The following is an 18,488-nucleotide window of genomic DNA, read 5'->3' on the forward strand; positions in this document are numbered from 1 at the left end:
AATTAAATGTGGAAGGAATTTCTTAGGAAAACTGTGAATTTTCTAATGTTGAAATATGTTAAATGAAGACTAGAGTCTCTAGGGGAACTGGAAGTTAGTACAGGTATCTGGGGTAATGTCCTGCCCTTAGTAGGACATGTCTGTGCTTGTGGTGTGTTGGGATATCAAAGGGCAGGCAGGTAGTGGAGCTCAGGCTGAAGGTGAAGTTCTTGATAGATTTGTGTGTGATTCATCCACATCACTGTGCAGGAGCTTTATGTGGTGCTAATGTTTCTGTTAGCTGGGCTCAAGGACACTGTGCTTGATATTTCCAGTTTCTATCTTTTCAAGATCTCTTATGAGTTAAAATAAAATTGCAATGTCCGTTATCCTTTAATATGGAGCACTGAATATGTAGCAAATTCTTAACTCCTCTGAAGTTGGTGGGAAAATTCCCAATTACAAAATCACAGAATTAACTAGGTTGGAAAAGACCTTTGATATCAAGTCTAACCTATTACTTTGAAGGAGTTAGGACTTACCTTAAGGCTTGTTGTCCTTTGAGTTATAAAGTCCTGGCAGAGCTGTAAGAACTGAAATATTCAGTAGTGATTGGTAGTGACTGACTGCAGTCAAAGTCACCTGGAGCTTTTCACCAAGTTGACATTTCGTTCTCTAAGCTCAGGTTGATGTTTCCTTTAACATTTCTTAATTGAAATCAAGTTCAGCTTTGGTTCACATCACCAAAGAGGCAAAGCAAGCTCTGCCCTAAGCTGAGGCAGTGCAGTGTGCTGTGCTGTGACATTTATACTGTGGCAGATGCACCAACATCCTGAGCTGATGTTTAGGCTTCTTTTTCCAATGCAATGCATTTATGGATTTTTCTCCCTGCTTATGAAACACACTTGTCTCAAATACGGTATAAACAAATGCACTTAGAATAAATGCTCCCCTATGCCCCATTTGTTGACAAACCAGCCACCCTTACTTAAATATGTATATGTACTTATATGTACGTTGATATGTTTATGTGCATATATATGCATATCTATATTGTGGAGGAGATTTCTTGCTATGTGAAACTGGAGATCAAAGGGTGAATGCTCACCCTGAAAGACAGTAGGGTGTCAACACATCCCAGCTACTGTATAAAAAGATTGATGTAGGACTTTGATGCTGCATGAAGCAGCTTTAGATTCCCAGTGAACATTGTTTTGTTGCATAGAGGAAGACAAGGATCTGTGGAGAGTGAATCTTGAGGAAAAAGAACTTCAACAAATAACAAGATGAAATTTGTATTCATACACAGCTCAGGTGTATGGGATACAGGCTGTGCACAGAGTTGTGCTGCTGTGACAAACTAGCTTTTTATTCTTAACAAAATTGTTGCTATTAGTCTCTTGTAGCACATCCAAAAGCTCTTGTCACATTTGATTTCAGGTTAAAGCTGTGTAAAGCCTTCAGGTTTTTTTTAAAGGAACTTTAAATTTTTCTACTCTGTTAACTGGGAAGCAATGTCTACCTGCTACTTTTTTTTTTTTTCCTTTTTGAAACTTTTCTCTTTGGTATTTATAACAAAAACTGCTAACTAAGTTTTGTTTCATGTTCACTCCATGACAAAGTACATAATTGGCACAAATTTTTCTTTTATAGCTGGAAGAGAAAGCACAATAAAGTAAAGATTTGGAAAGGGAAGTAGTCTGTTTCTATCTAAAACAAATGTTGATAATCTGGTGACCTATCTAACAGCATAAAGGTGTGATATCTTGTATTTATTTGCAGTCTCCTTGGTTATAGATGTTGTAGTGGGATCCTGCCCATCTTTTACCAATTTCAGTGTTTTTACCCCTAGTTTTTATGTTTGTATCATCAGGAGTTTAGAGCAGAAACAAATTTCCTGCAAAGGAAAAACGAGCTCTTGCTGGTCTGCTAGAAGTTATCAGCAAAATAGATTATAAAGAGGTGAGGAATTATGAGTCTGCAGAATAGTAATGAAAAATTCCATTCCAGAGCTGTTGACAGGCCACTGCTAGAGAAAGTTGACAGAAAGTGATGAGCAGCATCCTACCATGATTGGGCATTGCCTGAAAGATTAGAAATAAATATTCAAAATAAATTACCCATTTTTATTGTTGCAATACATTTGTTGAGAGTTTCTCTGACTAAAACCTGAAATAAGATTGGTAGTGCTTTTTTGTGTCATGGAGATTATAGCTTTGTTTTAAAAGCTGTATTAAAAATCTCTTTGTCAAATAAATAGCTGATTCTCCTTTCTTGGCTTATTTTTTTTCCTCTACTTTTAAGAGATCTGAAGAGGTGTTTTCTCTGTGTGTTTGAGTTGCTTCTCAGTAGCAGACAGGGCATGTCATCATGAAGAAAGGATTGTGTGTCCTCTTGGTCAGGAGTGATTGGAGCATCTCATGGTTGAGTGATATTTAGCACAACCTTGTAACCTCGGCTGAGGTAACAACTTATCAGAAGTACCACCTTGGATGGAGAGGTGATGCCAGTTAAAACCTTACAGGAACTGATGTGCAAAGTAACTGTCATGCACTTCTATTTCCTGTTGCCTGTTGGCATCTTTCTAGCTTGAAAAAATTGAAAGGACAGATATGACAGCAAAATGTAACGTGCAATGACCTCCAAGCCTTCTTTCAGAAAGTAAAACATGTTTGCAGTTAGAAAAGCGTATTATTTTATGCTCCAAATTAAGTCCTGTATTAAACTTGGAGAAATACAAGATGACATAACAAGTGAGGTGCTGACCTTGTTAGTTTTTCTTTGTCACCTGGCAGTTTTTCAGAAAGTATCGCTGTATTCATTATTTGTTCTCTATTTAAATTAGTTCTTGCTACCACATTTCAGTTGGTAATGCCATCTTTAGAATTTTAAACCACATTTAAAATGTATCTTAGGGTAAGGATGTATAATGAACCAATGACTATTCATGATAAAGCATCCAAAGATGGATAAATTAATATTATGTGAAGAGTCTCTAGTTTTATAATTTCAAATTAATTCATAGCCTGAATTATTTTTTGATTACTAAAGCATTGATAATTTAATAAACCTTGAATTTCTGAGTTCTAGCATGAATTTCAAATTAATGTTACAAGTTGCAACTCAGGCCTCAGTGAAGTTGTCCAGCAACTCTGCAGTAACTTCACCTCAGTTAAATTAAATATAGAGTGATCTTTGAATTGGTTCCTGTAGAGAAGTGAACTCTACACTTAAGCCTTGTGAGGCAGAGCCTATAGGGATGACTTTTGTTCTGCACAGTGCAAGAGTAGCTTCCCTCATTGTCCTGTGTCTCCTCCTGACTTCAGAGGATGTTACAGTTTATTACTGGGAATGGGAGAAAGGATCAGTCGATGCTGGGAGACCTCTTGACTCCGCAGGGGTAATGCTGCATGCAAGGCGACAGAACTCGGAAGTTTTATTCCTGCTGACCTTTTTTTGTGGCCTTTGGTGGCCTCTGTGCCTCATTTTCTTTCTGGATTGAGTCTTTTGTCTCTTTGGATCTTGTAAGTTTTCTTTGAAGCAGGAATGTTATTTTACTATATGTTCAGCACAGAGAGGCCCCCACTCTCAGTGGGGTTATTCAGGGGCTTTGTGTAACGTGCAACGATGGTCTGCATTGTAAAAAAGGCAAAGCAAACAAACCCAGAGAGGAGAATGTGCTTCTGGTTTGAAGGCAGCTTTGCACATAAATATCTATTTGACTTCAGGAAACTGCAGTTTGTCACAAAAGAAATGTTTAGCTGCAGCTTTCCACACACTTCCAGATTTTCAGGGTTTTTTTTCTTCCTCCCTGCATTTAAATGGTTCAGGAAAATGCCTTTTCCAAATGAGTATTTTGCTTTTTTAACAAAAGTAGTTGGTCCTAGGACTTCTGTGGAGCAGAGACAGGCTGCTTGCTTTCTATTCAAGCCTCTTGGATCTGATGGCAAGACTCTTAGAGCTTTATTATTATCTCCTGAAACTGTGCTTAGTGGGGTTTACCTTTACATTGCTCTCCCAGTTTGTCTTCAGAGCTCTGTTACTCTGTTTGCATCCATCTTTGAAGAGCTATTCTACAGCATACTATTTGCTAGGAGTTTTGATTCATTTAGCACTTCTTGTCTCCCAGCAGATTGATTTACAGACATGGTTTGGTACATGTTGCTGTTTGATGCTTTCAGAAATGTCATATTGGCAACAAAATGCCACAGTTTTCTAACTATGGTAGTCAAACCAATCCATGAACTGCAGGGATGGTAAACCTTTTAAAAACTTTAAATTTGAATTTTATCTCATAGAGGCTTATTACTCTGTGAGGAATAAATTACTTCTTTGTAAGATTTTCTGCTAAGATGTTCTTCCTTTAGCTTTCTGATTATTCATCAGCTTGTCAAACTTTTCCCATTGTCACTTATCCTTTTGTTTTAAACACCTCATAAGTTCTGGTCGATTTGCCAAATTTTCCTAGTTTGGAAGAGAACAAGTTTGGGAGCTCTGAAACAGTTGCTACAATACAATACCATAAGAAAATGTTGTGGTATTGAATACAAATTCAAATAAAAATTGGCTGGAAGCATTATTTTTCTGCTAAATGCTGCTACATAAAATTCTCAAGGATATCACATAAATGTTTAATTCCTACAAACAAAGCCCTGAGCAGACACTTATCTGACTCATTCAAAGTTAAAAAAAGAATTAGTGCTCTCTTTGGAGTGAACCTGCAGGAGTTTGGAAAGTTGCACTGTTAATGTGATTGATTTTTGTGTCAAGGATAAATTTTTCCTTCAACATCCAAGTGCAAAGGTTCACACGCCTGCATGGAATAACTAATAAGTGTGTGTGATTTCAAAGTCTTCAGGAGGCAAAGGAGCAGAGTGTTTCCATACAAAAATGCCTGTTTTGTTTCTCTGGAGAGCAAGAGGCCTGATGTGGACTCTATCAGTGAGAAACTTATATTAGGCTTTATTTCAAGATCCTGTCAGATGGGTTTGTATGATGGGGCTGCAGAGCTTTTCCCTCTCTGGGATCTCTGGATGCTGTGGCCTGATCTGCATTTGGACAGTCTTTTGCAGGCACTGCTTGGGATGTGACACTTCAGTCGCGTTGTAAAATCACAGTTATAGATACTGGCTCATTCACAGTGCCTCAAAAGCTGCCAGCCCTGTTAAAACTGTACATTGCAAAGCCTGGGAGTGGTGGGGAGCCCATCAGAATTCCACCTGTGTGCACTTGCCTCGGGCAGCAGCGCCAGTGGGCTCTCAGTGACCGCAGTGCTGCTCTCCCAGGAGCTGCAGCAGCGGGATGCCCGCCCTGCAGGGTCAGGGCAGCTGAGCATCACATCCCTCAGCAGCTCTGCTCAGACAGGGGGCTCCTTGGGGCATGTGCTTCCAGGGAAGAACAGACATTAAACACTGCCTCCACATGCATGTGTGTGAGCAGAGAGAACAAAAGCTTTGGAAAAATAAATAAATTTGCTTTTTTCTGCCCAAACATTCTAGGCATAATGGATGGAAAAGTAAATTAACTGGGCTTTGGTAACAGTGCGGGTAGCCTCTGTCTTCATCTGCATATTTATTTTCACCAGTCTCATCTGAAGTGAACAGGTTGTGTGTCCTGCACAAGTGCAGGTTTTGCTTGTACTCTCCTGCACATGTACTCTGGTCATTGCAAGCACTTTGTCTTCAGTAATGAGTTGGTGTGAGCTGTCATTGTGTTGGTGTTGATTTCTCAGTTGCAGCAGATTTGTAAGTAAGGGATGATCCTGAGCCCCCAGATTAGGATGTACTGCTCTTGCTCCTTACTGTGTTGGTTGGAAGTACTTTCAACATTGCTTACCTGCTTAAAATCTCTGTTTCACACAGTGTGGGTTAGTGTGACAGAAACCTTCCATGCTGCTGCTTAGGTAACAGAAAGACAAACACTTAAATGTGAGTAAATGACAAGGCAAGAGTTTTATTGGGTGTAGGGGAGCTGTTCTGTGCTAGAACATAGCTGTTTCACCTGCCTGTTGAGGAAAGGATGAGTTTCTCATACAGTTTTTCACTGCAAATCTAATTCACGCGTAGCTGAAAATCTTGTGCAAAGGGATTCTAAATGCTATGCAGAAGATTCCCTGAGGAAGTTTGACAAACACAGCAGCAACATAGGTTATTGCACGTTCATTACATGTTTAGGCCTTTTTTTTTTTTAAAGGTAATTTAGATGTGTCCTACAATGCAGACTTTGAAACTCTGATCTTTTGAATAAGGTAGCAGAGGTATCATTAATGAAAACTGTGTTAGGTACAGCAAGGACTGCGGGTTCCTAGCACTTGAAGTGATTGATGGAAGGAGACGAGCAGAAAAGCAAACAGCAGAGGATTATGTTTCAGGACAGAGCTTAAGCTTTCAGGAGGAGAAAGATTTTATTTTTGAAGTGCCTGTCACGGAGATGATGCTGGCATTGGTGCTTCGCTATGTTCTGCCAGCCCCTGCAGACAGGTAGATTCTCACGAAGATGAGCTCCCATCTGTGCTTCCTGTAAAGATCTTTCTCAGCTTTCCACATTTAAACTTACTATCTCTACTTCTTCCTCCCTTCCCCTGGCTGTTATTGCTGTTCCTCATCTTGTAACCACTCTTGGTTTTCATTTTTCTCTTTCCCCCTGTGAATCCCAGCCGTGTGTGCTGTACTCTCACTGCTGTGGTGCTTCCTCTTCAGGGTTTCTGCTTGGAGCCCCAGCCCAGCTTTGCTGGGTGCTCGTGGCACCCTGTGCCTGAGGCCAGGCCATGGCTGAGCCAGTTCCTGTTTGCTCACAGTGCTGTGTGGTGGCCACAAAATGGCACAAAATGACCCAGCTGTGAGGCCACCCAGCACTAGCTCCTGTCATCTGCTGTGGCAGGGGAAACTGGGACCAGCAGCACACAAAGTTAGGGTGTTAAGGGATAATGTGCCAGGCAAGTTACTGCCATGGATCCCTGAGAGGTGACTCTCAGAAGTGCTGCCTGTGGCTTTCAGAGGGACAGAGTTGTTTCTGGGGAAGTTTCCTAACATTTGTTGGCAATAGAGCGAATTTTTGAAACCAGTAATACTTGCATAAAGTAACTGCCTGAATATTCAGAGGTAGTAAAATCATCCTTATTTTGTGTCTCAGCCAGAGTCTTGAGGAATTTCACATACAGATTGTATGTAGAGTGACAGTGAGTGTAGAATATCTGACTTTTAATTTATTTATTAACAGAGCAGTTAACATTGGAAAATGCACTTTCACGTGTGAAAACTCAGTGTAAGATTTTAAAGAACTAGAGACCAGAAGAGACATTGCTGTTCTGCCACCCTCCTAGTGTTGTTGTCATCTTGTTCTATGCCATCACTTATAATATGGTCTGAACATACAGTACCTGGTAATGACTACACATGTGGGATAATGTGGGCATTAGAGTAAATTCTTTATCTCCTAAAGTGAAAGCATAGAAAACATTCAAGAAATTTTATCTAGAATTTTCATAGAACTAAATTCAATGTTTCCAACTTCTGTTTGATATTAAGAATTATGGTTAATTTCAAAGCATCAGGTTTTCTTTGTACTGGAAGATCCATTTTCTGTCCCTCTCTGCAACAATAGTTGAGCAGATACTTGAACTCCTAACAGTAGTGTCTGGAGTTTTGTTTTACTGTTTTAGTGTGTGGAAAGGTGTAAGACAATGTCTGAGTTTTTACCACATGGAAAGAATTTCATCAGGAAATGTCTCCACTCCAAATACGTCCAGGTTTTCTTTACTGCAATCAATACAGTTATTCATGGATTTCTGCTCCCAGCTCTCTCGTGGCTATATTTAACATATGTCATTGTACTGGGCTACAGCGTTTTAAGAAAGTTGTTATTGTTGTACAGATGTGTTCTGCAGTGAGGCCAGGCCTGAACACAGCCAGGGTGCTGTAGAAATGTCTCCTGCTCCTGTAAACATGAGCAGGGTTGCTCTGTGGTTTTGCTGAGGGCTGGTTTACATTTCTGTAGTGGCTGAAGTTGGCCAGCTCAGAGCATCATCCATGGTGTACATTTAGCACCTCACAGCTTTGCATAAATAATTGCTCAGATAAGCTGTGTACTTGGTGTAGTGCTGAAAGCAATTTGCTGCTGCCTATGGTATTATATATCTGCTTGTTGTGATGACGTGTCCTCTGTTGACCAAACAGATTTATTTTATTTTATTTTTCAGGAATCTTGAATGATCTGAAATGAAGTGACTTTTTCTTTTAAAGGTCAGTGGTTACACAGACACAATTAGGAGCATCTCAGCTGTTTTTATTGACAAGGATGAGCCAACATCACATGTGAGAAGCAAATAGTGTATTTTATTTTATTTTTTTCTCTCACTCATCTGCTGTCTCCAATTGATTTTCTGTTGAAATGTGAGGCTAGGCAGTCAAAATGCATCATTTAAAGTAAAGACTGCTCTCAAGCCGAGCCTTGGGATTTTTGGGGTACATATGTGGAACCCACTTCATTATGGGTGCAACTACCCACAATTTTCAAGAACTTCAATAGAGTGCAGATCTCTGGCACCATCCAGAGGGCATTTGCCACTTTTTATTTAAGTCCCGGTTGAATATTTGTTAACACTTGTAATTTTGAAGAGTGTTTGACACTTAGGCATGCAGACATTAGTTTTGAGTGAAGTTGGCTCCTTTGGGAAACCTCAACTGTGTGTCCTTCAGTGGGACAGTTCCCCTTCACTGGGATCTCAATTGCTTCCTACTTACATCATGTTGGGATGCCCTTGTTTCTCTCATACAATTTCCCACCTAGTAGCCTGCCAGCATTACCTGCAATAAGTTTTATTGCTCCATTCTACAAACACAGCATTTAAACAACAACAATAAAGTCTAATGTATTGCATGTTTACTCAGGAAATGCTGCCCTGAGTGGGATCTGGATGCCTGCACTATGCAGTTTGGGTTTGGGATAGGTGTTGTTGTTGTAGTGCCCTGTGGCTGTCCTTCCTGGGGCAAGGCAGGTGATAAGAACACAGACCAGGCACCCTGGAGTGGGTATCAGCTGCAGAGAGCTGGGGCTGGTACCTGAGAGGCAGCACTGCTAGAGCTTGGTTCATTTCCACAACGTTGTTTTAATGGGATGCAGTTTACTGAGGCAGAGAGCAAGGCCTGGCTGCAAACAGATTTCAGTTAATACAGTGAAATTTCCACCCATCTTTAGGTAGGAACTAAGTTAATTTTTTATTGCTAACTTTTATCTCCTTACAGTTTTGAATAGGCCAATGAGGACTTATGATTATATTCATTTCAGGTGTCATCCCTTTAGGGTAAAGCCATCTTACATGATTTTGAAAAAGAAGATAAATGCAGAGATTATCACAAAAGTAATTTTTGTCATTGCAGTTACTCTGTTGCAAACTACGGATTGCAATTTGACAAGAAAATGGGATTGCAGCCTCTTTTGAAATGCTGTCACACCTGTTTTTGTGGTGAGCGTTTGAACTCTGAAAAGGGTGAGAGCCCTCAGGCAAAGGAGTACCCCCATGATATTTTGCTGAATTTGGGCTGTAATATGCATTTGAAATGTCTGAGGGCTTTTTTCCCATCAAATTGTTTTAGATTGGATTAGGTTAGAGTAATCCACTTGATAGTAATGCTGGAAATCTGTTAAGATGATCTGGTAAAAAGATTCCTGATTTTTTTGACCTCAGTACAAGTGTGATGCCTTGTAAATGTGTATGAATATGCTGCCACATCTGATGAGGAAACAAAAGGTACGTCCCAGGCCTCAAAGGGTTGGTGGCAGATCTGCAATCAGAAATCAAGACCTTGTCTCTTGGCTGCCTGAATCTGCCCTTGTTTGTCTGGATCCGTGTTTTCTTTTCACCAAAGAGGAATCTCTCTCTCCACGTTATCCACAGGTAGCATTACCTTTAGCCATTGCAGGTAGTCTCAGCACTTTTGAAAAATTCAGTTATTTGCCAAGTGAATGGAAAACTGGAGCTGCTGGATTTCTCTAAAATGGTGATGGAAGGGTGTGTCCAAGTGTTCAGCAGTTCATTTTGTGTGTGTGCATGCATCATTCATCTTTACCAAAACCCAGTTGTGTTTCTCTGGGTTGCCAGGCCTGGTGTCCCAGCCTGGCTGGGATCAGAGCCCCAAGCCCATGGCTTGGGCCCTTCCACAGGAGATTCTGCTGGGGACAGCTGCAGGGAGGAGCAGGCCTGCTCTGTAGGAGCTGCTCAGTTGCTCATGTTTTCAATTTCATCACCTAAACACTATTAACACCATTATCTTAACCCTACCCTCCTTTTTAAAAAATCAGTTGACTAAGCCTGAAAGTGGAACTATGACTTTCATGCTTGAAGTGATATGGTTATTGCAATAAGGATTTTAATAAATTCACAGCTGGCTGTGGTTTGCATAGTGAGCATAAATTAAGTTCAGTGAGCTCTACTGTGTTACCTCCCTGACATAAAAGCTACGTCAGGCAGAAATACTTAAATATACCCTGCAGAAATCCCAAACAAGTCCTCTCCTGCTAAGCACTCTGTGTAGGTTGGTTTAATTTATTAATAACTTGCTTATCCTTGTTATTTACTGATATGTGGGCAGGCTGCTGTTGTGATTTTTCTAAGCTACACAATTCAAATTGCTCTTGGCCACAATTTTCAGTGACAGTGTATAGAATATTTTAAGAACCATCTGTATAACCCTGAACTGGCTTCATGGTTAAGGTGGCCGTGGTGTGCCAGGTCATCTGTGACAAGTGGTACCACTGGCTCCCAGCTGTTGGCTGTTGTTGGGAGGATATGAATAAGAACATGTTAATTGATAGTCTGTGAGTGATCAACTTAGCTCTGCTATTTTTGTATGAACCAAAGTAAAGAGCTTTTGCATTACATATTAAGGTGTAGGAGGCCTTTGCTTCTTTTTAGCTGGAGATCTTTTTATCACTTTCAGAATACTCTGTGATGGCATACTTCAGACTTCTACTCATGCTGACAGTAAAAAAGACTTGTAAATTAGGTTTCTTGCCTAACACCACTGTTTTGTTTTGCACTTTTTTTTTTATTTTTAAGCATTAGACCAAGCAGGATGGGGTAACTCTTGTTCTGCTGACTAGACTGGCCTTACCTTTGGTTCCTTTGGGAGCAGAGCAGTGCAGAATGGCTCTCCTTCCCCACACTCCTGCATTAGTGCAGATTGCTTCCACTCCTGCCCTGAACATGTCTAGTTACCTTTGACTGTGCTTTGCAACTTGTTGATGCAGAAGTTGCCCAGAGCTTTGAGCTGTGGGTGCTACTGTCCATCCATTGTCTGCATGGAATTTAAGCAGTGTCTGATGTCAGCTCAGAAATGTTTAAATATATTGTGGTGCAAAATGTTAGCTCTGGTGTACCTTGTACATGCATCTGCTTCATATTGTGAATTTCAATGGGCTTGACTGTTTGTGTCTATGTGTCCATTACAAAGAGTTTGGAAAATACTATTCAGAATGTTATGGTTACACTAAAACTGTTGATGGCCTCCTAAAAATTGAAAAGTAAATATCACCATTGTTTCATGTAGTGAAAAGAGAAAAAAATTGGCTAATATTTTGCAAGAACTACAGACTAAATGGTGTGTAAATGGAGATAATGTTCAGCTGGTGTCTCAGGTTAGCCCTGTCTCAGCTGCATTTTGAGGGTTGGCTCTCGTGGGTAACTGCTATTTTCAGGAGTCAGTCCTGGCTTTCTTTTGGGTTCAGTCAAGTAGTTTTTTGTCCAAGGTAAAGAAAAGCAAGGCCCCATAACATTCATAACTGCTTTTAAAGCCTCATAATCATTATTCGTTTAATTTGGCCGCCTCTCTCTGTAATAATCCCAGGTGTTAAGTGTCCCCCTGGTGTCACAGGTGAGGGCAGCCTGGCAGGAGCCCTGTCTGTGCCCCGTGTCCCTGGGAGCAGGGTGCCTGCTGGCAGCCACACTCAATGGCCTTCTTTCACCCAAGTGTAAAACTTGGCTGCGAGGGGCCCTTGGAAAGCCACGCTGCCTTGCTGCTGCACAAAGAAAGTTGCTGCTCCTCGGGGAAATAACAAAGTTAGAGCCCTGGTGCCGATGTTATAGGATGCCAGCACAACGAGTGTTTGCATTCTCAGAGCTCTCTGCCTTGCCATTAACAAGGACTGATTGTGCAGTACTAAAGGATTTGCCTTCAAGACCTGTTCTTGAATTGCTGTTAGAGTTTATTCATTGCCTGATACTTTTTCTTTTCCTTAGACACCATCGGCTTTAGATTGGAAGGAATTAGATTGTAGTAGATTGCTGTAAAGCGATACAATAATCTCCCTGTTCAGTAAAAGTCTGATTTCTATGGCATTGTTTTCTTCCCAGGATGTACATGTGAAAGGAAAGAGCATTCTAATTGCTCTTACATCCCATGCAGTAAGAAAGTGGATTTTGGAGAAATTAATACAAAAAGCAAAGTTACTGAGTAGTCAAATGGATTTATAAAGTGTTAAGCATTTCAAAAAATACATTTTTATTGGCTCCTGAGTAGGTGATCAACTCATGTTAATGAATATGGAGGTTTCTCTTAAAATTTGATTTTTAATTTTTCATGAGAAATTTAGGCTTAAGTCTTTCTTACAGCCTGAAGTTATTGAAGGTATAAAGGACTTGCTCTGGTAAATTCAGAGAGAGGTTTTCTGCGTCACAACCTTTGTGATGCAGCATAGGAAGGAAAATAATCCAGTCCATCTGAAGTCTCGGGAGAGCATTGGTCAAAAAACCATTGCAATGTATCTCCTGGTGGGAAGGGTGTGGACATCTTTAATGGTCACTTACTGCAGAGTAATGCTCTGAAATAGAGACTTCCATATCTCTGAGTATAAACAGAGTAAAGGATTATAATCTCTTAATGGTAAAAAGGCATCTTGATTGTACTGGGGTAGTGCTGAGCACATCAGGGTTGGAATGAATGAGTCCCCGTGTTCATGGAGAGTAATGCTTCCTTTCTGCTGCTGTGAAGGACTTATTAATTATGTGTTTCAAACATTACTTTATGGTATTTTTATCTCCTCATCAGTGATCTTCTCATCTGGATCTTTCATTACTTCCAGAAAATCATGGCCAGGATTGATGCAAGCCAGACCACCCTGGCCCCTGCTCCTGTCCTCCTGAGGGCTGTCTGCAGGTTTGAGCTCTTAATTGCAGTACTCTGAGTCATCTCACTTCAGCATTGTAACTCCTCCTTTTTAGGGCTTTGTGTATTACTTTTCCTCAGCTAGCAATCAAAAATTCAGAGGCTCATTTCCTTGCTTCCTTTTTCGGAAATGAGCTGTCTTTTTTAGGAGAACTTGAGGATAAGGCCCATCCATTACTATTTAAAGATCCTGATTAGCACATGTTGAAGAAGGTCATTAAGTTTCTTAACCTTCAGTCCATTAAAACAGATCAGAAGGGCTGTGCATTAAGTTTCTGCTTAGCTTAGAACAATGATATTTCTTGCTTACTGAGAAAGCCCTGTCTTAGATAGTATGAGCTCTGCTTCAGGGGAACAGGCTTTCTCCTGGCCATTAAGGAATGAATGAATGAATGAGAGGATGTGTTTGGTTGCTTTTAAAGACATCTGTTTAAAAAGGCAGTGATTGCTATTTTGATGATCCTTTCTTTACAAACCTACCCCTTATGCCCTTTCCAATGTCAGATGTGGTGACTTTTAATTCAAATTAAAAACATCCCCAAAGTCAAATTCTGATATGATACAGATATGGTACGTGATAGGCATGAGCAGTGTCAGCTCAAACATACGTGCGTGATAGGGCAGGAGCAGTCTTAGCCCACATTCAAGTAGATTTATGGTTTATTCCCCCTGAAATTTTCAGTTTATTTTCAATCAAAATAATACAAATAAATTAAGTGTTTTCTTCTAAAGGTAAATTAGTAGACTGTTTAAAAAATAAAGCCATTTCCTTAGAAAAAAACTGAACAGTGTTGATTACATTGACAGATTTTGCTGTGGAAATTTTGTATTTTAAAAGTTGTTACCTCTCTAAAAATAATTACTCCAGGAGGGAGATAATGTTGAAAACCTGCATTATTTTTCAAATACAGGAATCTTGTTATTTATACTTTAAGAGGTGTTTGATATATGCATTGACTTTACTTAAAGGAACTGTTGCTCTCGGAAACTACCTAAAGAATGAGCTGAGCTGTGTTTCCTCTTAGATAAAACTGAATTTCCTATCTGCAGCCCAGCAGTCACCTGTCACTTGCAGAATTGTTAGAATGAGAAATACCTTCTTCAGATTTTTTTTTGTCTGAAACACTTGTGTCTTGTAGAATATTGCCATTAGCAATGTCATGTTCAGTAAATTATCTGCCTCTGACAGAGCAAGTGTTTATTTACACTTTAGATCAGTGATGGTATCTTCAAGAAAAGAGATTTTGTGCATGTAGCAACTTCTTGTAATTATTTTTTTTTTACTAAGCCTGGATGATCAGTCTGCACTCTCCTCAGAAGTTCTGGTTTGTTCCAGCAAGTAGGAAACTTTTCCTTATGCTTGGGTGAGAACCTGCCTACAACTTCCCACTAGTTTACAGTTTCTGTAAGTTGACTTACTTGAAGGTACCATGTCAGAAACTGAAGCATGTACTCCTCAGTTTTAGTTAAAAAATCAAATAAGCAAACAAACAAAACCCACTAACCAAACAATCATAAAGAAACAAGCAATAAATCCAAACCTCTCCTCTGGGCATTTGAGATGAACTGGCTTTAACCATTCTGTTTAACCATTCTTTAGTTCTAGGTGAGTTTTTCTGTGCAGCTGAGGACTCAAGATGCTGGGAAACACCCTTTGAATACGTCAAATTCATTTCTGTCTTGTCATACTTTTAATTTCCACCATAGTAACTCACTATCCCAGATCTGGGCACTGACTTACAGGCAGAAAGTGCCCATGGCCCGTTTCTGTGGCCAAAGGCTTCCTGAGTGCCAGAGAGCTCAGGGCTCTGTGCCTCAGTGATCCCATCTCATGGATTTCTTGGCTATGGAGGAGTTCCTCTCGGAAACAATGAAGTGCTGTTTGCATCCCCTGTCTGTGTGCTCTATGTTTTCTTCCACTAACTGACAGGAAGTTGTAGTTTCACAAGAACCTACTTGGCTTTCGTTCCATGAGGAAGATAATTTGTTTTGTTTTGTTCTCTTGACTGGGTCAGCAATTATATCATAAAAAGGATATGGCTGCAGCGATTCAAATCAATTAGCCAAAACATTTATCAAGGTACTAAAGCCAAGAAATCACACAATTACTGGTGAAGCAGTAACAGCAAGTTTGCCTTTCATCTCAATACTTTTACACATTTTTGATTCAGAGAAGTAGAATAGAGAGTTGAGTTAAATTCTTGAGCATAGGGCATTACAATTCTGTAATGAAAACCTCGAGTGACCAGGGTAGTTGTAAAATATATATTTGCCCAAGCAAATTTTCAAAACTAAGGAACACTTTGGATAGTGGAATACTACTGCTCTCTTTCAGGGGTGGTGATGGAAGCTCTCAGGCTGCATCTGCACAGCTGTAGTGAGATGTGCAAACGAGCACTGTCCAGGCTTGGTAACTTTCTGCTGCAGTGCTCAGCCCAAGACCGACTTAGAAAGGAGCTTTCTCCTATGGGATGTTCTGCTTACATTGTGTTTGTATTCCACAAAGCTACAGCCCTTAAAAATGTAGTCAAGGAATCAGTAGGAGACCGAAAAGAAAGACTAATTTCAAATAGGAATCTAAAACCAGTTTTAAATATTTCTGCTCCAGTGATGTCCCTTGGTCTCTTCTAATGTGTGTTATGCAGGAGCTTGCATTTTGAAGCCGGGTACTCTGAGGTTTGGTTAGTGTAGATTCAGGCCAATGGCTGAGCCTTTATGGCTAAATTTAAATGCTTTTTTTCTTATCAGCCATGACTCTGTTACATGGAGGTCAAGTTCCCTTGTGCTAAAATGTGTTGATATTCTCATGGCATGACTTCTGCTCTGAGCATAACCTAAGAATAGAGTAACTCTGGTCTCCTTAAGCAGCTACTGTGTTTTGTTTAGATTTTTTTTTACAGGTTTTACGGAGAAAACCTGTATTAGCCTGTAAATTCAGCCTTCAGCCTCCACCAAATAAGAGACTGTGGAGGAAAACCTTTCAGCCCTGGGTTCTAGATGCAACAATAAGGTACTTGTTTATATGGTTTTTCAGTCTACATTCAGAGATGCTTAAAGTGTAGACAGATTTCAAATGATGATTTAATTGTTTACAAGTGAGTGTTTTCTGCAGCATACAGAAGAGATGAACTAATCCCCAAAGGCTTTTTGATATAACTTGAACAGATGATTTCCTGACATTGTTATATATCCTGGTTTAAGGCGATGAATAATTAGCTATTTAAGTTTAAAAAAAAAATACCTTGAGAGCTAGATGTCAGCTGAAAAGCTGTCAGTAAATTGGGAACAGCTTTGCATGTCAAGTTGATTATAGCAATGAATAAAAGGAATTACAGGAAAATGAACCATGCAGTGTGCAGTTTTTAACTTCAGTCTCCCCACAGTTTCTCCCATCTCATTCTCCAGATTCCTAGGGTGCTTGTGATACTACCAAGCTGTGGAGTTCCCTTTCACAAAATCCTTTACTGTGGGCAAGTTTTTCTTGTTGTTTACTCTTCTTCCTCAATGTGCAGTGACTTGAAACTTTACATTCAAGGATTTCCCCCCTCCAGCCCCCAGTGCCATTGTCTGAGTTCCTGAGATCTGGAAAGCCACTTATTACACAGCTTCAGTCCCAGGCAGCTGCCGGGGCTCAGGCAGGCAGCTCGTCCTCCCCTGCACATCCTGCAAGCTGCCATGTTTATCCTCCAGTAACAGAGATTATTTTATGTTTTCCAAAGTGGATTGGATGTGACAGAGCAGTTGCTAGGACTGAGCTGAATGTTTGTGAGCTGATACTAAGTGAGTTGCAGTAAAGAGTTGTGGGGCCTTTTATGCACAGCCACAGCCAAAACCAACCCATGCTCTTGGTAAAAAGGGTACTATGGGCATACAAGCTAATTAGGATCTTACAAATCTGTTTCATTGAAGCAGATGGGAGTGAATTAATGCTCTTTGAATTATTCAGCTTGAAAATAAAATTATGCATCTGTATTAAAGGTATGAATTTAGATGGGCTGAAATCCTTCCCAGTGTGGAAGCAGCACTGACTGCAGTGCAGGGAATGGAGATGCTTTGGCAGGAATTGAAGGACTCATGTTCATGTTCTTACATGGGCAATTGTCACTGTGCCATCTGAAGGCCAGTGCAAAATGAAGCTGCTGTAGGTCCATCTGGATGACAATTGCTGTTTACCAACACACAATACCTGTCTGATATGTGGAAGTGGCAGATTTTGCCTCTCTGTCATCATTGTGACTGTAGTGAGCCAAAGCAGTGCTGGAAGCCTGTTCCAGAAGAGAGAGGGAGCCTCTCTTGGCAGAGGCAGGTGTGCTGTGTATGCAGGGGTGGCTTATTCAAAATAGATTGCAGATGGTGTGACAGCAGTGATGCAAAGAAGAGGGTTTAGAGGGAAGGAAAAGAAGAAAAACCTGGAAATTAAGGATGGAGGTGAGAGGTTCCTCACTGACTGCTTCCCCGTTCAGTCAACAAGCAGCAGTTGCTTTGCACTGTAATACTGCAGCCCTTTCTTTTGCCTGTGCATGTTTCTTGTCATGCCATCAAATGTGTGATGTTGGAGCAAGGTTTGTTTAAGAATGGTTTGAAATCATGGGGTTTGGGTACTGTTATTGTGTCCCATCTTAGTACAACGTGTTGGCTTCAGCTCGTCAGTTGGAAATAAATGATCCTGTGGGGCTGCAGTGATTTTCATGGTGGTGCAGCACAAATACAGCTGCAGTGTGCACCAGTGTAGGGTTCAAACCTGAGCTCCTACAGTGTATTACTAAGCACTTGGCTGTTTATGAGGGGCTTAATAGCATCACATGAATGGATTGGTAGCTAAATGAAGGATTGACGAAGCTAATCTCTGTGAGAATCCTCTTTAATGAGTTAATGAGGTGTTCTTATGGGCTCCCTACACACACAGATGCTAATGAGAGTTTTTCTAACTTACCAAGTGATGAAACTTGGATCTGCATCCAGACTGATAATAAAAATGATGGATAGGTTCTGTTATTTGGGAAAAATATGTTTTAGTTCTGGCATGAAAACTGCAGAAGGGAGCCAAAATTGCTGTTCTACCTGCATATTCTTTATCTTTTCCTGTAGCTTATTGATAAAACTCAAAGTCTAGTGCTAAACCCTCAATACTACCAAAGCTGAAAATCAGCAGCTGTACTTTAAAAAAGTAAATTATCTATTTCATCATTTAAAGATCAGCGTTACCTGTTGTAACAAATTCTGTTGTTAAAAGTTTCATTCAAATTTTTCAAAAAGTTGTTTGTTTGGTCAGGATTTTTTTGGTCATATCTGTTGTTCTGGGTTAGGAATTTTTGTTTATTTGTTTCTTTAATTTTCTCCTCCCCTGTC

The 18,488-nt window shown here is 40.2% G+C and overlaps 1 protein-coding gene across 2 annotated transcripts in view; it reads left to right on the plus strand.

The window, feature by feature from the left end:
• Positions 1-18,488, plus strand: part of XYLT1 (xylosyltransferase 1) — a 178,461-nt gene that overhangs the window by 16,703 nt on the left and 143,270 nt on the right. The window lies entirely within an intron of this gene.

This window comes from Vidua macroura, chromosome 16 (assembly GCF_024509145.1).
Source record: "Vidua macroura isolate BioBank_ID:100142 chromosome 16, ASM2450914v1, whole genome shotgun sequence".
Taxonomy (NCBI): domain Eukaryota; kingdom Metazoa; phylum Chordata; class Aves; order Passeriformes; family Viduidae; genus Vidua; species Vidua macroura.